The sequence below is a fragment of the Triturus cristatus genome, chromosome 6 (genome assembly GCF_964204655.1).
Source record: "Triturus cristatus chromosome 6, aTriCri1.1, whole genome shotgun sequence".
Lineage (NCBI taxonomy): Eukaryota > Metazoa > Chordata > Amphibia > Caudata > Salamandridae > Triturus > Triturus cristatus.
The window spans coordinates 1843596731-1843619604 of NC_140589.1; positions in this window are offsets into that span (position 1 = coordinate 1843596731).

The following is a 22874-nucleotide window of genomic DNA, read 5'->3' on the forward strand; positions in this document are numbered from 1 at the left end:
TGAACAGCATGTGTGTGAAATAATGGTTGAACGAAAGAAAACTAAGGTTTTTAGAACAGAGTGCCCTCATCCTTTCTTGCCCATACGTTTTGGAACGTCCATGAAAACAGCTGCAGATGCCGAAAGGGAGTGCAGAAGAAAGACTGACTAATGGATGCAATGTGATGATCTAGGAGTATTTGTTTTGTGTGCACACGTGTGTTAATTGTTTTCGATTTACTGTTTTAATGTTGGAAATTTAAATCCTACAAATTGCTTGGGGGTCCCCGGCATACAGTGGTGACTCAATGGGGGTCCTCAGGAGTCAAAAGTTTGGGAACCACTGATCTAGGTCATCTAGTGATGGAATGCCCATTCAGACCAATTTGGAACCACAGATATGCCAAGACGGGTCCGCTGAAAGGGATGGTAAGAGGGGTGTTAACAAAATCTATTATCTTAGCCAGTCTAATGCTTGTGAAGGGCAATATTCTCGCTTGATCTTAATTTCCTGTATAGTTACACTTAACTACTGGCTTGGTCATTTCTAGGCTGCCCTTCTGGATTCCGGACACTGTGGTATGTACTGGAATGAGACCTGGTCAGAAAAACAAAAGATTTCATTTCATACTAAGAAAATTCCACAGCAGATGTAGGCAGTTGTTGGTTTAGAGTTATCTTCTGCATCACTTAAAGACTTATCAGTTCCATTAGTTATCTCGGTTGGGTCCCACAGTAACACTATATCCTGTGACATTATTTCTATTCCAAATTACCCATGAATTGTTGGTCTGCCCTGGCACGAACATCATGATGCATACATGAATTGAACTATTTGAACTCAGTTCTGTTGAGGCGATTGCTAGGCCATAGGTGGTAATTTGGCTCCAGTTGAGGATCTTTCCATGGCTGTTAAGTCTAGTCTTGTTATTGCTTCCCTAGATACAATTTCTAACCAATATGGCAAAATTCTTGATGTTTTTCAGAAATTAACAGTCTTTTCTTTTCTCATCAGGAGTTTGATTGTGCCATTCTGACTGCACGAAAAGTTGACATTTCATTTGGCGCATTTACTTTTACCAGAGTCTAAAAAGTGGGTTTGGTAAACAGGATCTTGAGGAGAATGCATCGAGAAGTCTCTGGAATTTTGACCTTGTATTGGTTGATGAGCTTTCAGTAAGATCACAGTCAAGGACTATTATCCATTACCGTTATTATAACACATACTTGAATCAGTATGAACTGCTTCCATCTTCATGAAGCTGAACCTCCAGGGAGGCTGTCATTGTCCTGATATTAAGTAACGACTTGAATGGAAGATGGCTTTTCATTAAACCCAGATCAGTTGACTGGAGGTGAGTGTTTGATTTGCTCAAACGCTCCGTCCATCATCCCCTTTTGTCTCGCTTCATAGAGTTTTCCCATGTCTCCTGTCTAATAGTCATCTTATGACTCACGAAAGTTTCAACAGAATCTTACCCTTACATTGTCCCTTGGCTTTTGCTTCAGGGGCATTCTAAGATTGCTGTGAGCCCATTTGCAATCGATGTTAAACCATTTAGAAAATGTTGGTGATGTGAATCTTCTGCCCCCCTGTAATGCTACGCATATTGACTGAGTGATATCAGCATAGGCTGCAAGCGTACAATTTGGATTAATAGGGCCATTCAAACAATCCTCAGTTTTGGCCCTATTATTCAACATTAACTGTTCCAAAATTACATCAGGTTTTACAGTAGATAATTTCCGTAATATACCCATATTAATATGGCATGTTATAGGATGTAATTTTGGTGCCCCACTAATTTCCTTTTTGTGAGTCTCAACAAAGATTGATAACAGAGCGCGGTCACTAAAACATTCTTCAAGGATAGAAAAACTCAACAATTGTGGTTTATAGAAGTCAGAAGGAGGAATGAAATCAATAAGGCTGCCTTGTCCTCCGCCCATATAAGAAATTTGATCTGGTGTCATCTGCATAGTAAGGTCAGCTGTCAGAAAAAGAGAACATTTTGACAATATAGAGTTAAAAATATCACCACAAGGATTATGCTCAAAATGACACCCACCTTCCTTCCATGCCCCCAGCCCCCTGGCTGCAAGCAGACACCTTGGATAAGGGGCACAGTTTACAATTGAAATCCCTTCCCCAGAGCAAGATGTAGTCGGTCTTGCTGTCCCTTAAACAATCGCCTAGGGCGTGTTCTAACTTCTGGGCTGTTTCAGTGTTTATATATTAAAACCTATTGTGGTAAAATTAACAAGAACCAGAGTTAAATTTTTCCCAACAACAACATTGATATTTTGAAAATGTTGGCAACCTAGCTCTATCATACAGACCTTATTTCCTAGAGTAGTTGCTAGTAATGTCAATAAACCCCTTTGTAATGACCCCCCAAAGCCTGAGCAGCTGGAGTGTGAAATGAAACAAATCCATCGGTATGATCCGCATCCCTGGCCCATGTTTCTTGGAGACAGATAACAGTATAGCCCTTTACTAACTTTAGCGAGTCCTCATTCCGCACTTTATTTGATAGACCAGCCACGTTCCAGAACAGGCAGCCTAAGGTAGTGACGTCACTTCTAGAAGGTGCTTATACTTCCACTATTGCAAGAATTCTCAAAAGAACCCAAAACTGTATTTAAAATGGTTGGATTTGCCATGCTCACTAGCCACAGACCGGGGCTGTTTTTTGCAACCACATTGTCAATGATCCCTTATGACCAAGAGGTGTCGGTGCTTACACACTCGTTATTACCATTTTCAGAATTAAAGAAGGCCTTCACTCAAGCGCCAGTCTGTAGAGCTCTGTATCCCACAAGACAGTTTATTCCTGAGGCTGATACCCCTGTAAGAGCTGTGCGTACCGTCACTACAGGTACAACTTCTAGCCATTTTCCAACATCCTTTGTTCTGCTTATTTCAGGCTTTAATATTCAGCCTTGCAGCGTAACCTATTAGCCATTGAGCAGGCTTGTATGGAATGGAGACATCTAATGGTGGGCTCCAGAGAGCCTTTCAAACAGACCATTGACACTTACAATTTCAACAGAGAAGGTAGTGTTGAAAAAGTGGTCAAGAACGTTGGGCACATTCACAATATCTCGATGCTCCAGATTGGTGTTACTGATATCAGAAACCCATAATCAGTCCATAAACAAATAAAAAGTGCAACTGATCTGAAAGTACGGTTTTCTTTTTCACGCTGCAGGAACAAACTGGATTTCACTTAAGTAAATGTTGTCCTTGTTTTACAATTTGATGAATTTGCTGCTAATGGAAGTTGTCGTTACTTTGTTGAAAACCCCTAAATTAACATAAACAAGAAACACATTTTGTTGAGTCTTAAGGTGTTGTGCCACTCTTCCTTTGGCTTTATTTTAATTATTTCCCCCCTTTTGTTTTTCTGGTCAAATGTGTGTCTTCTCACATGTTCTATTTATCTCTTGCTCAAACAAGCCTTTCTTCCATTGCTGACGATTATTCCATTGAAAACCAATTGTATTCAAATATTAAACCCCCTTTGTTATGCGATAGTTAATACTTCAAGAATTCAATGTTTCTTTCTCTTTGTTGAAAGTACTGCAGTTCTTTTTGGTTGTTTCCTCTCCAAGTCCTAAGTGTGTGCTTTGTCGAATTTAAACAGTTCAAACATCAAGCCTTTAGCGTGCAGGATTTATTTCATTCTCAAACCTTCCTATTGGTGCTGACCTTGACTAACCAGTGTTTTTCTTCTGTCTTACAGGAGCCATTCTGCAGTTAAAAACAAATGAAACTCCTGCTGCCATGTCACCTAAACACCAAAACAAACCAGGATCAATGAAAGAAACCTTGGACTCCAATTGGAAAAGTCATTCTTTGTAAAAATCTGTGTCCAAGAAAGAAACTATTATTTTCAAAACCCATTCTCTTGTGTATAATTTGAGGTGCAGGAATCCAACAGACCAGAAGTCAACTTGCACACTTTCGACATGCTGCTGAAAGCCAAGCAGCTCGTGCACACTGAATGAACCTTTTTTATGTGGTTACACCTCTTTCTACTTGTTAAGTAGGTTTTCTAAAAATGAAATAGTGAAACAAAATTATTAACAGGATTCCATTTCTGAAAATAAAACATAATCAGTCAGCTCTTTCATTTGGATGGCACGTTGAACAGGCTGCTACAGCTGAGGCCTTGTGGAGGAGGTGTTTGCAAGAACTCTGAGCCAATTCTGCACATGCCTGATTGAGTGGTTGACATAGTGCGTTCATTTTTTCAACGAGTCCAAGATGCTTGCTGTTTGAAGGTTTAGGAAGAATCAAAAGAGATTCACTGGAAAACTCCTCCTTTAGAGGAACACTGGGATCTATACGTTTACCAACAAGCCCTATTCATTCCAAAAGAAGAGTTCCATGCTAGAATGTGTCTTCCGTTCACTTTGGTGGCCCTCTGTTTACCGCGACATGTAGACCTCCATTTATCTGTGTGCCATGTATGTCCCCAGGCTCTTCCCATTGCTCCTTGGCCTCTGCAAACCATTTCCATGCATTTCTTACTGATCTTCATCCTTCCAAGGGATATCAGGGGATCTTAGTTGTTGAGGACACTTTTTCTAAAATGGCACATTTTACACCCTTCATTTCATACCTTCTGCTTCTCAGATGGACAGACAGTTTATTACTCACATTTTTGACTTAATCGACTTCCTCATACAGTTATTTTGGGTAGGGACTCGCTTTTGGAAGGCATTTTGGTTCGCCCCTCACCTACACAACAACTTTTACCATCGGGTTTCCATCCGCAGACTGATGGCTTGATCGAGAGGGTAAATCAGTGTATGCAGCAAATCTTCGATGCTACGGCAATGCCACACAAAACAAATGGAATGAGAATTTAACCTGATGCTACACATTCTGCAATGGTTTGCCATTTTGCTGTCTACCCACAAGCTTTTACTTCTCTACATTCTCCTTTATCCTTTAGTTGTGGCAGCTGCTGAGTTCTTAGAAAAATTACAGGAACAAGGACAACTTATCATCAAAAATCTGTGCCAAGCCAAGTAAAGCTGGCCTTCATCATAGACCTGTACCTGAACTTGCCCTGGAGAGCAATGTCTGTTTGTCTATTAGTTTCATGTCTACACTTCAGCTTCCAGTTCATTTAAGAATTTCCTTCTTTGGTCCATTCTCCATCATCTGTTGAAAGCAGGTTGTGACAGTCATGGGACATCTTAACCCCAAGGTAAGGCTGATCACTTTCAGTAGCCACGATACCGCTAACACCAACAAATAAGTGGACTCAAAAGAAATCACTTTCAGTTGGAGGAAAAAGGCACTGTCGCCAAAACCTCCAAAAAGTAGCAGATCTGAAGAAGATGGCAGGATGAAAAGAACTAATGACCGCAGAGCATCAGCAAAGTAAAGGGAATGAATCTAAGATAGAAATGAGCTCAATGAACATAAGGGCAACAGTGAAAACCTTAGTTACACACACCTCATCATAGAGCCCTGTAATGAGTGTCCAGCGGTGGTGCTCTAACACAATAGCACACCTGTTGCTATCATGTGTAAATCGGGACCCTAGCAAAAATGGGCAGATGTTTAACAGAAAACACAAAATAGTGAAGCACTCCTCACATGTAAGTAGCAACTGTTATAATAATCCAAGTCAGTTGTACATGTCCATTAGTACATTGTAGGATTCATAACATTTATATTGCTTAAGTAATATTTAGATACTGTTACATAAATCAGCTGCAGACATTCAGGCGCGTGATATTTTCCTTTTTGCTTGGAATCAGTATCACAAAAATGTTGAACATACCGCTGGGCGGAATTACACCATATTTGCAGAAAGCCAGCTCTTGGTCTTGAAAGCACACTTTTTGTTATTTGGTTTAAATCTGTTCAGTAGTTTTAGACTTATTTAAAAAAAAATCCAGATTTGGATATCTAGGTACGCTGATCCTCTGAGGAACCAACAGTCCTGTGCTGAAATCTGATTAGCGGCCAACACTTCAACCAGGGAGTGTTAGCAGACATCTTGGGGCTCAGCTTCAGCCGAGTCCCCCCAAAAATGATTAAAAAAAAGAAAAGGGGGTCAGGGACCCCGCCAGGGCAAAAACGCATTTAAAAAAAAATGTTGCATTGAAATCAAGAGTCGTGAATCTGCGCCAAAAATAAAAAATAAAAAAGTGTGGGCTCCTGCACTTCTTTGTAGATTTTCCCCAGGGTGAGCCAGGTCCTGGGGGCTTATTTTGTTTTTAAATATGAGGAGGGGGTGCACAAGGCCCCCTCCACATTGCAAACTTTGCCCCGTGGACCCCCAACTCCCCGGGACTGGCTGAGTCTTATTTAAAACGGAGGAGGGCCGTGCGGCTCTCCTCCTGTGGCTCTAAGAGCCCTGGGGACCACCACCTCCCTGGGGCTTTAAAAGTAAGATGGAGGAGGAACAGGTGGCATTTTTCCTGTGACTCTAAGAGACCAGAGGACCACCACTTCCCCTGGGCTTTATAAGTAAAAACGAGGGTACTGCGTAGACCTTCCTTCATTGCTCCTCTGGGCACGGAGACCACCACTTACCTGGAACCTTGTATATAATAATGGGAAAGAGGCAGCCGACCATCCTCTCCTGCCAAAAACGGCCCCAAGGACCTCCACCTCCCCGGGGCCGGCGCATGCATTGTAAAGAAGGGGGGCTGCACAGCCCCCTTCTAGAGAGATCAACTGCCCTGGGTGGTGCCCACCCCTGGGACATAGCAGTTTTGCTTTCGCTTGGCAGGACCTGACAGCTCCCACTAAGAAAAAGCAAACATAACTCCTCTCCCAGCAGGCTGGAGCTGCCAAACCGCTCTCGCTTGCTGGGAGCGTAGTTTTCATTTGTTTCTCTACCCGCTGCCAAGAGGACAGAGAAACAGATAAAACGATTGCTCCTGAACACAGGTAGCTGCATTTCTAGCAGATCCCTGTGTGTGAGAGCAATGCCAGCTCCTGCAGGAGACAGGGAGCTGGCTGGGACCACAGGGGCCTTGAGGCTCCCCATGCGATCCTCATCACAGCACACAAGTTGCCCTGGGTGGGCTCCAGGGCACCCAGGGAGTCATTGCCTGGTCCCGGGAGACAGGTCCCCAGGGCCAAAATCGACCCAGGGAGGGAGGCTATGTGGTACCCCTCCCCTTTTTATTTATGACCGGGCCCCAGCGGATGGGGTCCCCATGGCCGAAATAGGCCCAGGAAGAGGGCCACATGGCCCCTGTCCCCCATTGAATTATGGCTGGGAATGGGGTCTCTGGGGCTAAAATCGGCCCGGGAAGGGAGGCCGCTCCCTTTCTTTAAAAAAAAAAAAACTAACTTGGTCTTTAAGAAGGCAAAGCATGTGTTTTTCCTCTCGTATTCCACATTGAAAAGCAATCTGAAATCCTTAATGGAGGGGAACTTTGGAGCGCAATCAGATCTGGGGTGACTGTAACAAATGATTTCTTCCTCGCCTCTCCTGGTGAAAGCAGAGTCCCTTTTAATTACCCTGAGTACGGAAACACCCAAATTCATCTGCAAGCTACACCTGTTTGGCCACGCCCCATTTTCCTTGGTAGTATGCAGAGGTCTTCCTGCCTTTTCCCACATTGATGATCAGCTTAACAAAAGACCCTTTAGTGCATACTCGCAGATTTTGGTGACGCAATGTTGATGCAGAAGAATACCAGGACATCTCCTCCAAACAAAAAAGCTCTGACTTTAATTAGTTTAGAGGAAGTACCCCTGTTTGGTGGTGATTCACTGCTTTTTAGTGCCATCATCTTCTCTTGATGAGGATTCACATTATCACAGATTTGTGGATGAAGACGCTCGAGGAACAATCACATTGCCAAAATTACATGCACACCTCGTGGTCCTTTAGGCAGCTGTAGTGTAGAATATGCACAATACCATTACCCAGCGGGGTAGCACTACTAATTAACCAAAGGAAAATACACCAGTTGAGTAGGTGTTCTCGGCAAACTCTTCTTGGAAAAAATGAAGTTCGATTCTGGCCCAGGTGCTCATTTCACAGAAATTAAACCTCAACGGTATGAACTTACAAATGCAAACATAGAAGGTGCCACAGTTTAAGCTCCACTTCAGTAAAACACAAATGATCCTAATTTCTTGGGCTTGGTGAAGGCAAAGCAAGTGTATTTCCTCTTGTATTACACGTTGAAAAATGATATAAAATGGTTAATGGAGGTGAATTCATCATTGATCTATTGGAGCACAATCTGATGTGTAGTGACTGTGATGTGTTGTTTCTTTCTTGTCATCTCCTGGTGAGAGCGGAGTCCATGGTTCTCCCTTTTATATACCCTAAGTAGGCAAATGCCCAAAATACATAGCACCACTTGCACACCCACTCACAGACCCTCACAGGTACTCACATAGGTACTCACAGACCCACACAGGCACTCACACTGACTCACAGACCCACACAGGCACTCACACACCCACTCAGACACTCTCTCAGACACTCACACAGATACTCACACCCACACAGGCACTCACAGACCAACTCACTGGCAGATACAGACACTCAAATGCCCACTTACAAACTCACACACCCACTCATAGACCCACACACACACTCATACACACATGCAGCCACTCACACACCCACTCTCAAATGTGACAGGTTACACTTAGGATTAAAAAGGTAAAAAACCATAGAAATTCACTGAAAAAAACAAAGGTTACATGGACGTTATAGTTGTGAAATAGAATGAAAAAAAACCTTAGGAATTCACTGAAGAAAGCAAAGGTTGCAGGGACGTTATAGTTAGGCTCATATGTCACTTGTATAAAACCATTAAAATGTAGCAGTTATAGTTACCTGAGTTAACTATAACTTATACCCCTGTAATACACTACTTATGACCTCACATATTACTTCAATCATGATATGGTCAGTGACATCACTGATGACATATCCAATGATAAATATATTTTTTTTAATATGTACACCCATTCCTTTTTTTTAATTACATTTTTATTGGATGTTTTCCCTGAGAGTAAGTGATACATTAAGTATTCATTGTTGCCATACATTGATGAAATATCATTGTGCATATAAACAGTATAGGAAGCAAAACATAGAATGAACCAAACTTAAGGGAGGGGAAGGAACATCATACAAAGAGTAGAATTTGTTTGATAGCTGGGGTAAATCAGTGAAAGGCCACTTATATTAGTAACAGTCCATCATAACCACCTAAAGCCAATGTAAGTGAGATCAGATCCTTTCCACCTTTTTCACTGATCAGGGTTCCCTGGCCTTAGCAGTTGCCATTTCACCTTCGTACATTTGATGGAGCAAAGCCCAAAATTCCAGTATTCTTGGTGGTCCGGGGTCAATCCATGCTCTAGCGATACATAAACGTACACATACTATTATGATTGACAGCAGAGGGGTGAGGCTCATGTCCACCCCTGTCTTATGAAGCAACAGTATTTTCTTACTATTCAAGCATATTTTGGACTCTAGCTGTGCTGATGCCAGTCGAAACATGCTATCCAAAAATTCTTTGAGCCAGGGGCACTCAGTGGACATATGGACTATATTGGCCACAAAGAGACGGCACTCGTGGCAGTATGACTGCTCTGGGATTCCAGACACTGCCCATTTAGAAATGCACTCAGGCATATGATAGAGCATAAAGACTGTCCTAAACTGCTGTAACTTAAGGTTGACAGAGATTTTCGACTTAAGTAGCCGTGACTGCAGTTGTGAGCCGCTGGCTCCACTTTGATGCTAGTTGAGCGCTATCATCCGAGGCATAACACATAAACCCCTGATACATCTATGCTTATACCTGTGTGACCTGTCTTTCTTGATGGTTGATACAAATATGTTAGAATCTCAGGTATTTTTATTATCATTGTTATACTCACATCTATGTAAGAAATAATCCCTAGCCTGCAGTTACTTGAAAAGGTTGCGTTGCAGGCGCCCATATGTCTCCTGAAGGGAAGCGAAAGTCCGAACCCCCTGTGTTCATAAAGTTGCCCTACAGTGTGTATACCCAGTTGTCCCCAAGATTGCCCTATACTATCATGAAATATGTACAAGAGTGATGGTTTGCCCCAAAGCGGAGTATAAAAGTGGGCAGGTGGAATAGAATATTTGGTACACATTTCACGGCATATCCGAACCACGTCTCTGATTACCTTAAATCTGACCCTCTTGAAGTAGTTAGGATCCAATAGTTTGTGTATCGAGTACCTGATATCATGGCTGAGTGCAAGTTGATACCCAAATGCAATCAGCCCGGGATTATTCCCAATCAATAAGCTTTAAATCCGCACAGTGAACGAGGCCCAGAAGTATAGCTTAAAATCTGGTAGCTTAAACCCTCCCTGTATATAAGGTAATTTCATGAAGCTAATAGCTCGCCTGGCCTTCCTATAGCACCACATGAAGCTACTGATAGCCCCTTCACGCCGTTTGAAAAAAATAATCAGGGACCCGAAGGAGTATGGATCGAAATAAGTAAAGAAACTTGAGTAATATGTTAAATGTCAGTGGGAGCCGGTGACATTGCCGCAATTTAGCTATAACTGTTTTTAAGAGGGGCTCATAATTAAGCATAATAATCTTTCCCACATGGCTGCTCAGCCGTATGCCAAGGGATGTAGCTGTGTCGGTAACTACTATTATAAGGGTAAGTCATTTAAAGTTAAGGATTATCTGAGAGAATCAATCGAATCGCTCAGCCTCCTTAGATATGAAATGAAAAGAATTGCTTAGGTTAGAAAGGAAGACTGCAATATCGTCTGCGTACACAGTTATTTTAAGTTCAATGCCATAATTTCTTACTGGTTGTATACCCTTGTTCAATGTTAGATGTCTTAAGTAAGGTTCTATGTAAAGAGCAAACAGCAAGGGGGAGAGTGGCACCCCTAACCGTACACCTATATAGTGAAAATGGAGTAGAGGATTCCCTCTATCCCAAATCCATCTATGGTCAGCCATAGTGATTCCCAAGTGACTCTATCAAAGGTCTACTCCACGTCCAGCATTATCATGACAATCCGAGCATTAGTTTTCTTGGCAATAGCAAATGCTGTGATTGCGGTGTTGGTATGAGCTCTGGTGTCTCTCCCGGGGACAAAACCATGCTGCTGCTAAGAGACCAAATTGTGCATAAGAGGGGCATGACGTGTGCCTACTATTTTGGAGAAGACCTTAGCGTCTGCATTTATCAGGGATATAGGGCGGTAAGAGCTCCTTTCGTCCGGTAGCTTATCCTTTTTAAGAATGACCACTATATTAGTGAGCCCCCATAAGGCTGGGGCATCTCCTCCGCTGCTGATATATGTTATCAAGTGTTTAAATTGTAGAGCTAAGGTTCCCATAAACACTTTATCAAATTCTAGGGGGATTGTGTCCTCTCGAGCAGCTTTCTCAGATGGTAAGGTGCTATTAGCTGCTTCGATCTCCCCCAACCCAATGCTCCTTTGCAGCCCAAGATTCTGTAGGGGGTCGGGGGGTCCAGTCGAGGCATCTTACTATCCCGGAGGTAGGTAGCCAAAATCTGTCGATCATTGTTATCTGGCTTGTTATACACCTTTTGATAAAAGGAGGTCAATTACTCAGCTATCTCTTGCGGGTGAGTATATTCAACCCCATCATCCCCCAGAATATGCTTTACACACAGCTGGCCCTTTTATCGGATATCTGGTGTGCCAGGAGGCGGCCAATTCTCTCACCATATTCATACTGAAATGCTTTGTGTTTCTCATAGCTAGCAGCCACCTTCTCAGTTACCCCCCCATTAAGCGTTTGTTGCCTCTCATTTAACCTCAGGTGTATGGACTGTTCCCGGGGGTCTCTGGAGAGAATGCCTGCGCATGCTGTACTTGTAAATTAAAACAGTCCTGCCGATATTGAACCAGCTTGAGTTGTTTACGTTTGCTTTGTTTAAGGATAAACTGAAGTGTTACCCCCTTAATGTCTGCCTTCATGCAGTCCCACACAATGGCAGCTGTAGAGGTGCCTTAATTAATTCCTATGAATTCTATCAGTAAGCTTTTTAAGTACTCCCGGTATTCCTTATCAGCGAGGAGGTGGCGAGAAAATGTAAACAGACGCGGGCTTTCCCCCACTTCTTGAAGAGTCTGCAGAGTCAGTATGATAGCATTATGGTCAGAGGTAACCTTACGACATATCTCAATATTCGCCCCCTATAGCATCAGCTTTTTTACACGTATCATATCGATTTGCGAATACTGCCTATGGGGAGAGGACATCACAGATGACATCTCAAATGATTAATATAATTTTTAAAATATGTACCACCATTCCTAAACTTCAAACCATAAAATAAAAAACTAAACCTTAATTCAAAATGAACAATCTTAGAATTAAAAATTGTATAAAACCAATGTTTAATTTAAAAAACATTTATAAAAAAAATTTAATATGAAATTACAATAAAATAAATTGTATTTGTAATATTTACATACATTTTTTACAAAATGTCATAAAGAGCTCGCAGTGCATACTAGTAATAGCAGCAGTTCTTACCTTTCATTCAGACAATAGTCGTGTGTCCAACGAAAAGGTATTTATTGATGCTATGTCTGCTCTGGGAGAACGACTGCCATACTCATACCCCTTTCATCTGGAATGAAATGGAATCATTGAGCGAGCCAATGGCACACTTAACTCTTGATGTGTTACAGTATTGGATTTGGGATTGTTGTGGGTAGAGTGAGCACTCAATAACTTGCCTTGAGGAATACTTAGTCTCGCTCCCTCCATCTACCCCCCTAGTCCCGCTCCGCTATGACCTTGGGTGACACCCAATAAATGAAGTGGCGAGGCTGCGTCCCCTGCTGTACTGGACCCGGCTTAGGAGGTCCCCCGACCTAAGCCATTACGCCTCTGGCCTAACTGAACTGATAAGTCTGGGTGCAGGTCACATGGTCGGCTGGGTGTCCAACCTGAAAAAATTAGTCGGTGCAATTGGTTTGGACCAGGCTTGGGAGAGTCAGATGCCCCCGCCCAAACCTTTAGTGAAAAGGCTTTACTGGGACTGGATTTCTGCTTTGGCAACAAAAACCAGAATGGTATTCTGTCCGAGAGATTTTTGGATGTCAAGCATACCCCAAGACTGGAACCCTTCCTTGACCTCATCGAGTCCCCGGGGGACAGGGTCCTCTACCTTAAATTTAGGTACGGCACACTTCCTCTCCGAGATTTCCAGAGAGGCTGGAGTGTCCAGATGGGAAATGACAAGGGCTGCCCGGGCTGTGCTTGCCCTACGGAATCCATAGCACATTTCATCTTTGCTTGTAGGGCATACAGCCAAGTGAGGTCTAGGTGGTTAAAACCAGTCTGTATTAATTTGGGCTGCTCATCCCATATGGTGGCTTTACGCATTTTAACCTACGAGACACTAATTCCAAGTGTAACCTGTGGCATAGCAAAGTTTTTAGGACATGCATGGAGGATAAGGCAAAAGCTTGCCAAATGAAAAATAGTTAAATAAGCCGTTGTGAGCATTGTTTATTCTGAGCTCACTCGATATGGACGGGTTTTAATTATACTGTTATTTGGATTTATGTATTATTTCGCCTTGTACATCATATCCCCCACTGAATTTTTAGCAAGTCTGTAATGGGGACTGTGGACTTAAGCCCTTTATTCGGCAAAAAAAAAAAAAAAAAAAAGATCTCTTATGTAATCATTCCAGTGTTCTTGTTCTTTTAACCTGTTTTATACTTTTATGTTTTTTTCTACATCGAATAAAGTTATTCAAAAAAAGAATACTCAATGGCTAAACATCATATGAAATATATTTGCCGAACTTCAAGCTCTCTTGTAGGGTGGAGTCAAAGACTGATCCATCTGATTGAGTCCAACATATTAAACTGTTACTGAAATGGGAGCACTAGTCCTGGATCGGATTGCAGATAAGTACGCTTTTGGTCTGCCTTACAGACCACCTGTGCCAATTTTTTGGGTAGAATGCACTTGCAGCATAATCCTGCCACCCCAGCTTGGTGCGAAGAGAAACAAGAAGGTGTTGATCGATCCGATAAAAAAGCATCATCTGGTCCATTCTGTTCAGCAGCCTGCCAACACTGCCAAACTGCCTCCAGATTAGACCAATATGTCCTCTCCTTAGTCTGAATTTACCATGAAAAGAGATCAGCCAAGTTGTGATCATTGGTTTATCCCAGGAACTTTGGAGTCTGCTGAGTTTCCAGCTTTGCAACCAAATTCAAGTACCGACCCTGATGCACTACAAGCATCAGTTGAACCTGCTACAATATCAATCACGATTGCTATAAACTACTCCAGCACCACCACCAGCAAATGAATCTACATCAGCTACTCAATTAAATGAATCTAGATCAGCTACTCAATTAAATGAATCTACATCAACTATATCAGATGCAAGAAACTGCATTGGCAAAAGTTTAACCACCTAATCCTGAAGAAAAAAGAACTGTTTTCCTTTGATCTCTCCTGGAAAAGCCAATCATTCAGGCTGTAGCTGGATCCTTATCTTTTGCCGGGGGTTGTGGTAAGTATATTTGTCCACCATGGTTAAACATTTGAATGTTTGCTGCAATCTCAACAATTTTTATGTGGCTTGTAATGTTGATTATTATTTTAATAATGATGGATGGTCATTTTCTACTGGCAACGGTCTTACGCCATTTCCTGTGAAGTGGGAGCTGCAACCACATTTATGCTCACATAGAGCTAAAAATGATTGTCATGATGTAAACCTCGCAGAAAATGCATTACCTTATTGTGTTCTTTAGGAAAGATCACATTAACAACTTGTAGGCCCTACAGAAGTTATTCAAATACCATTTATTCTGTACCGATCAAATAGCACACGTTACAATGCAACCATTTACAACGCATGCTTTTACAACACGGCTTTTACATCGCAACAGTCATTACAATGCATAATTTTACAACGCATGCCATCACAAAACATTGTTAGGAACCACATTTACAACACATTCCATTACAACGCATACCACTACAACTCATTCCATTACAATGCATAATACTTTTAGGGCAACAGTAGGGTAAGTGTTGGATAGTGTAGGGGTAAAAATTACTATTCCCCATTACTTATCTTATAATGCGTTGTAATGGCATGCGTTGTAGTGACATGCGTTGTTATGGCTGCGTTATAATGGCATGTGATTTAAAGGCAGTTGAGTTGTAACAACCACGTTGTAAAGGTAGTGCGTTGTAATGAGTGCGTTGTAATGGAACATCCTCATAGTTAAATAACTTATGGATGATCTTAATTCATGTACTTCATTAAACAATGAAGACCTTTACCTACATGCTGACAAGTACTTGTTATTTCCATCATTATGGTAATCACTACATCCATTGAACATTTAGGGGCTGTTTAGATGGCGGTCGGAATTTTGTCCAACCACCACCCTATCCTACACGGGACAGCCGACAGGCTGTCGGCGTCCTGCCAGAGGCATTAGGATGCGACCGCCACCACGGCGGTCGCAAAGCCTATGTTTTGCATCGTGGCGGGTGCTGCTGGCTACAGCACACGCCGCAATGCAAAAAGGGGAGACTTTACATATCCCTGCACTACGTGGCAGGCACCATGCAGTGATTGCCTCATGGTGCAGGGATATGTAGGGGGGCACCATAGGTGGTCCCCAAAACCCACAGCTTAGGGCGAGGGGGAAGGGGGCCCGCTATGGGTCCCCAAAGTCCCTTTCCACCTGCCTTTTCATGGTGGGTTAACCGTCATGAAAAGGCAGGCAGTAAAGCACATCATAATCCCTGTGGTGGTGCCCGACTGGGACTGCCACCATTGTAGGGATTGGATTTCCCTCGACAAAACGGAGCTCAAAGAGCCCGTCGGATGCATGGCGGTGTACTGATATTAAAAATTATATATTGACCATTGGCTCCATTTGGCATAATAGACTACATTTTCTGTGCTGATTCTATCTTGTGTAACAGACTGTTACACAAGCTGGAAAGTGGGGTGGGCATGTTTTCGCTCTTCACTTGTGTTTTGCTCTTCACCGATCAGAGTGAACTGGAACATGTTGTGTGAGATGCATGCTTGGTACCTTTCAGAGAACAGCTCTGTCTCGGAGTCAATATACAGGAGCCAGGCCAGCTACTGTCTAGACCTTGACACAGACCAGTACGACCAGCTCGGTTTTTGTAACAGAAGAAAGGGGGTGAAGTTTCTAGAACCTTCGCCTCACGTAGAGTAAAGGTATTAAAAGCTGGAAGTCTTCGGGGGCGGGTGGGAACTCATTTACTGAGTAGACTTACTGCTGTGAAACAAACGGAACTTGGGCCCCATTCAAACTCCTTCTGTCGAAGGGCTCCTCCACCTTGAGTTGGCAAGGATGTTGCATGATCGATCGGTGAGGTGTTTCTTACTTTGTGTACATAATATCTAAGTTTTTTTGCTACATGTATATATGCTACATTTTATTCTGGTTTTGCACTTCATCATCAATATATCTTTATTCGGATATTAAAACATCCAGGAAAAGAACAATACATTTACACATATCACAATACATTTACACATATCACAAAACAATAGTATGGGCAACTTATCATAAAAAGCCCTTGACAATAAGACAATTCTAGTAGGCGTATCTAGGGCCTTAATAACACGAATGCACAGAGGCTTCTTAAAAGGCAGTCAATTTTTGAACTTGAGTTACTTGATATTTGGGAGTCTACATTAACTGATATATTTTGCCTTCCTTTCTAAAATATTGAAATAATAAACATGTGTGTGTCACTTTAAATGCACCTGAATTTGTTTGCTTGCCTCGCCTTAAGAGATTGGTGGGTCTTGTTTTATTGCCTTGTCTTTTGGGAGTGCTGTTTAACATGTGTTGTTTAAAGGTGCAGTAGTGCATTTGCCTTTTTTGGGAGTGCAGGGTCCAGGTGTGTCCTATTGTGTTAAATTACTAGCACTACAGGCGGTCAGTATTTCTGACCGCCAACCATCTGCCCGCTACAGTAATATGGCGAGCGGAATACATGGTTCCGATGGCGGTGGGTCCGCCACCGACGGTCTTTCAGTGGTGGTCCCACCGTCATCGTAATCAGCCCCTCAGTTCTTATCTTCATCAAATATATAATTTCACACAGTGGGAACACCTCCAGGTGCCATCAAATGACAATTCTAAAGCATTCCAAAAGTGTTTCCCCCAATTTAATCATGACACCAATACATCTGACCCAGGGGTCTACTATATCTACTCAAGCCGGGACAATTGAAGAAAATTTAAATCACCTGACATAAAGGCCTCTATTATCCAGAGTTTCTTGAATCATTTCTGGAATTGGGCTAGAAGTATTGGCGAGATAGTATGCAAGAGAAAACTGTGTGGGGCGCAATGTCCTGGCAAGTTAAAAGGCCTGATATGTTGTTTCCTGCATGTTTATATCCTAATTTTAATGAGGCTGACCAACAAACAACATCCATGAGTTTTGCTTCTCATACCTATTTGAAAACACCTTCAATTCCTAAAGTTAATACTGCACATTTTTCACATTGGAAATGTAAAGGAAATGTGTCTGATGTCATAGAAAATGTGAAATATGAAAACATAGCTCAACAATTGACACTAGCAGAAAGCGTTTCACAGCCGTACATAGTGAAAGAACAGAGTAGACAAAACATCTCATGCTGACAAGAAAGAGGTGAAGAGTTCACTTGCGGACAGTAATAGAATAAATCACTTGAAAGGGTTGCAGTTAAAGGCCAACTTGTGTTTAACAAGCTTAAAGGAATGTATCACTTAAACACTCGGGCTCACTGGCATGCATTTTGTGTTTCTAAATAGATTGAAGCTTGATTAGACAATAGGAGTATGTAATGCAATTTACCAAAGAACACACGGGGGTCTTAGGTGCACAATGATAAGCACACACACCACCGGGATTGTATTTACTACAAATATGCATGCATTCAAGAGTGAAGACTGGTCAGTTTGTTAAGCATTGTTGGGAACTGCAGTAAAGCATATGTACTGAATTAGGCTAAAGTCAAGGACCACAGCTGACCTCATGTTTCCTACAGTCAGTATGTATTTATGTGTAACTGTTTTGATGATTTACTTTTAAACTTTTGTAACCCCATTGTTAAACTGTATATAAAAGAAGCTGTCTGTGATGCAGCAAATTGAGACCGCCTGCCTGCCTGTGTGAGGAGGGTCAATCTCCCTGTCACAACAGTAGTAAAGAGCTGTTTTTACATTGCCAAAGAGGAGTTTGTCTTTTTTAATTTTTTTAAAGGTTTTAAGTCATCCTGCAACAGTTGGTAAGCTAGCCCAGGAGTCGCTCTTGTCCCACCTGACTCCTGACACCGGAAGACCACCTACACCACGCTAAATAGATTATTGCACACGTTTGATGAACTGCCCTGAAGTTCTGCCTGTGCATAGGGGTTAGGGAGGATCCGGGGACTGCCATCTTTTAAAGGTAAGAATAATGTGGACTACGTTCTATGTTTTTGTGGCACAACTCTGAGGAAGTTTGCATTACAATTTCTCGAAAGGAACTGGTTTGGAGTTACAGGGAGGGTAAACGCGCCCGTTTACATAGGTGCTTAGCAACAGGATCATTAACTGTTGCCTTTCTGAGAATAAAAGACCAGTACATTCTAGAGTCTGACCTGGATGAGATACAACCCGCACTAGCGAGGAAACTGTATATTCAACTGAGGCACGGGGTTCTCCTGCTACGCGTTTTCTCCAACAAATGGGCACGTACATTCTCTCTAGGTTGTCGGCCTGTAACAATGCAGAAGAGTCAGAGCTGCATGGATTCTTCTTCTGCCATGGCTACAGAAAATCTAGAAGCCGTTGGCTGACCCAATTATGTAGAAATCTGGGGACCAAACACTTTACAGAGGCATTTAGGTTGCTGAAATACAATAATCTATCCCCAATTGTATTTGTGGTGTCACGCTTCCCACTCTCTCTGTGGTGTGTGCGTAAGTCTCTTTTGAAAAACAATGTACAGGACTAAACTGACAAAACTTTCTCTTATCTTTTTTAATCGGGCGTGCTGCATTTTTATACTAATTCTTTTATATGTGATTTTATAGAGTGCTCTTTTAGGGCCTTATGTAGGTAAATTACATTTACCACTTCATAAATACCGAATGTTACCGAATCGGTATTTATGAATCGGTAAATGTAATGTAGGTAAAAAAATACCGAATCGGTAAGTGTCGGTATTTTAGAGTCGGTATTTACCGATTCGGTAATGGCAACCTGTATCTCATTGATTCCTATGGGCCAGGAGGCCCATAGGAATCAATGGGAAGCCAGTTACCATTACCGAATCGGTAAATACCGAATCGGTAATGGGGGGAGCTTAATCAAGGGTGGCAGGGTGTCACATTGACACCCTGTTGCACCCCTGATTTCTGCATGTCTGCACATGTGGCACACATACATGCCCTGGGGCATGTGTGTCTGCCACATTGCACACATCTAAGGGCTAAAAAATGCATTTACTGAGTCATTTGTCATTTACCACCAACTTACAGTTGGTGGTAAATAACGACTCCCCACACCCACCACACACTCCCCCTACATCTCATTTCTGTATTCGGTATTTACCGAATCGGTAAAATTACCGATTCGGTAATTTTACCGATTCGGTAAATTACCGAATACAGAAATGAGCCCCCTCCATGTCAAAAGCCTAAATACCGGTCGGTAACGGTATAATTACCGAAAATCGGCCGTTACCGACCGGTATTAGGCTACGTACATATGGCCCCACGTGTTTTACTAATATGAAATTTATCAGCTCTATCTCTGCCTAATAACTGTATTTTTTATTAATATGGCACCTTGTATGTGTTGTTATGTATTTGGCTTATTTATGGGGTGTGGGATAATATTCTGCAATTGTAAATAGGACTTTGGGGCTTTGAGACTATGTACTGGAGGATGCTTTTATATATTGTCAGTTTATTGCACTTGCACTTTTATGGTCTAATGACCGCAATAGAGTATTTGAATTGAATTGAATACATAAATGTAGGTTTCATTTTTTTTTTAACTCTGAGATTTAATTACAAATACACAGTTAAAGTACAGTAATTGATATGAGTGTCGGCACCGACAGAAAACTTATTCAGAGAAAGACTACAGAAATCTCTACTATTTGAACAGGAATAGAACGTTTTCTTTGGGACACCTCTTGAACCTTATAAGAAACAACAATTTATGATGAATCTATGCCCTGAGGAAGTCCCAGGCTGAAAAGCCAATTTTTGGGGGGTGAAACACGTGTTGGCGGCGGTGTTACAAATCTGTTACCCATTGTTTGTACTTCACTCTGAATGACTCAGAAGAGGAAAGAGTATCGATTTCAAAATAACCTGGATTCAATAAAAGGATTCAAAAAGATTATAAATATTTCTTCTTGCACTGGCACTTCTTTCAGTTTTGTAATTAATGGAGAAGGGGTCCCCCCTTGCCAAGGACAAGTAAACGGCAAAACATCCTCAAATACACACAGGAGTGCATAAATACCTGGACCCACTAACCCCTTTCCCTCTTTCTCAAAATGCCATGTGTCTGGGCATTTTCAAGATTATGAAAGTCTTCGACCACACTAAACTTGGCTGTGAGGGCAGGGTGTGTGTGTTTGGGGAGCGTACTATAGTATTCCTAGTGTGTTCCCACATGTAAAACTAAAACCCAGTTTGAAGTACCTACTGTACCTCCAATAAACTCAGAGATGGAAGTCTGGTAGGACAACAGCAGGGGTTTCCAGCAGCTCAACAGTAGATACAAAAGACCTGTCTTGTCATCCTGCTCTCTATCTTTCAAGTGTGCCTCCAGTGTTATGTGCAAACCCAGCAGACCTTTCAAGCTGGGTTTGACACTCCAGCAGGATTTGACACTGTAGTAACATAGAGGCTCCTCATAGCCCCCACCTGCATATTCTAGGAAGTTCATAGGAGTTATCTCTGCCAATTTAGGTCAGCATACCGTATGCCCCAATGAGGCCTTTTACACATTTTTCACATCTATTTAACTGCTAATTACTGGCTGTGAGAAGTTGGAGGGCAATGGCAAATTAGTCTCAATGAACGTTAATCAGGAAAAGGTAACTTTCTAAAACATTACTCTCCCTTAATATTTAATAAAAATCCCACTCCACCATTGAATTGGATTTTTAATATCTATAAAAAATTGTTGTTTCCTTATTTTTCTAGCTGGTTTCATTCAAGAAATACAGTATTAGTATTTTAATCTGTACTCTTGTTTTCTAAATAGGACAGCCAGCCCTGCCACAGAGAAAATAGTTTTTAGGGCCTTGTCGCTGTAGGGACATAGTAATGTTAATGTTTTTACATGTACCACTTTTAAATACCATGACCACTACCTTGTGGTCTAAAAGGCTCACATAGGGGTGACCTATTTATATTTCAACTGGAGGTTTTTGCCTGTCAAAGGGGTTTATTCTGACAGGTTGCAGTGCATGTTTTGAACTGTTACCGTCAGGCTACAGTGGTAGGCCTGAAGCCATGTATGCACTGCCACAATAGCGCCTCCTGCTTCCAATTCATTTTGGACTTCCCTGTGTGTGGCTGCCGTGGCAACGTGACGTATGACGCACGACGAGACGCGTGACGCGTGAAGCGAGATGCGAGCGGAAAGTTAGGAGCGCGGAAGACGAGGTGCTCTGTGCGAGAAGGCGCTGAGAAGGTGCTGAGAAGGTGCCAAGTAGTGAAGAATTAGAGGCCCTGAGTTTGAGAGGCCCACTCCGGGGGAACCGTGCATTACCGGGCTGGTATCAGAAATAGAAGGAAGAAAACACTGTTAGCGCTGCCTGTGATTGCTAGACAGGCTGCTGCTTGTCTCTGCTTGTCCCTGGTTGGTGCAGTTCCCACCCCGCGTTTTTGGTGGACTCGGTGGGGGGAGCTTGGGACCCAGGTTGGCAGCAGCGGTGGCACAGGAAAGACGCATGTTCCTGGGTGTTTAGTGATTTATGGACAGGCTTGGAGCCAGGGCTTTATAGCAGAAAGAAGATAAACAGCCAGTGGCGCAGCCTATGATAAGAAGAACCACGGTCAGCCAGTCAGCACACAGGAGAGGTAAGTGTTTTTAAATTGCCAAGGTTGCTTTTATTCAAACACCAGACCTGGGTTTGAGTACAGGAAGAGTAAAGAAGTGGCGCGTGATTAAGGGCTTAGACTGTGACTGGGAACTATGAACTGTGTGGCATAAGGAAGTAGAGCTACTCGTTCGTGGGCTCACTTGTTTTTGTTGGCAACCTACGTAACGTACAGACAACACAGATTACACAAGGAGGATTCAATTGGAATGGCGCCGAGAAAGGCAAAGCCAAGAAATACTTGTAAAGATTCATCAAAACAAATTGATGAGTTTGATGTGGCTACAGTCGAAGAAGGGCCCGAAGGGGTGCCCGTGAAACCCCCAGTGGCGAACAAAAAAAGGGGGGTGAAGAAAACTACAAATAAACCCACCGCAGTTGATACATCAAAAAGTTGTGGGAAAGAAGGTGGCTTAGTGTCCAAATCAATAAAGGATTTCGTAGGTAAGCACTCTAAGAGGACACTGTGACTGGGAACTGTGAACTGTGTGGCATAAGGAAGTAGAGCTACTCGTTCGTGGGCTCGCCTGTTTTTGTTGGCAACCTACGTAACGTACAGACAACACAGATTACACAAGGAGGATTCAATTGGAATGGCGCCGAGAAAGGCAAAGCCAAGAAATACTTGTAAAGATTCGTCAAAACAAATTGATGAGTTTGATGTGGTTACAGTCGAAGAAGGGCCCGAAGGGGTGCCCGTGAAACCCCCAGTGGCGAACAAAAAAAGGGGGGTGAAGAAAACTACAAATAAACCCA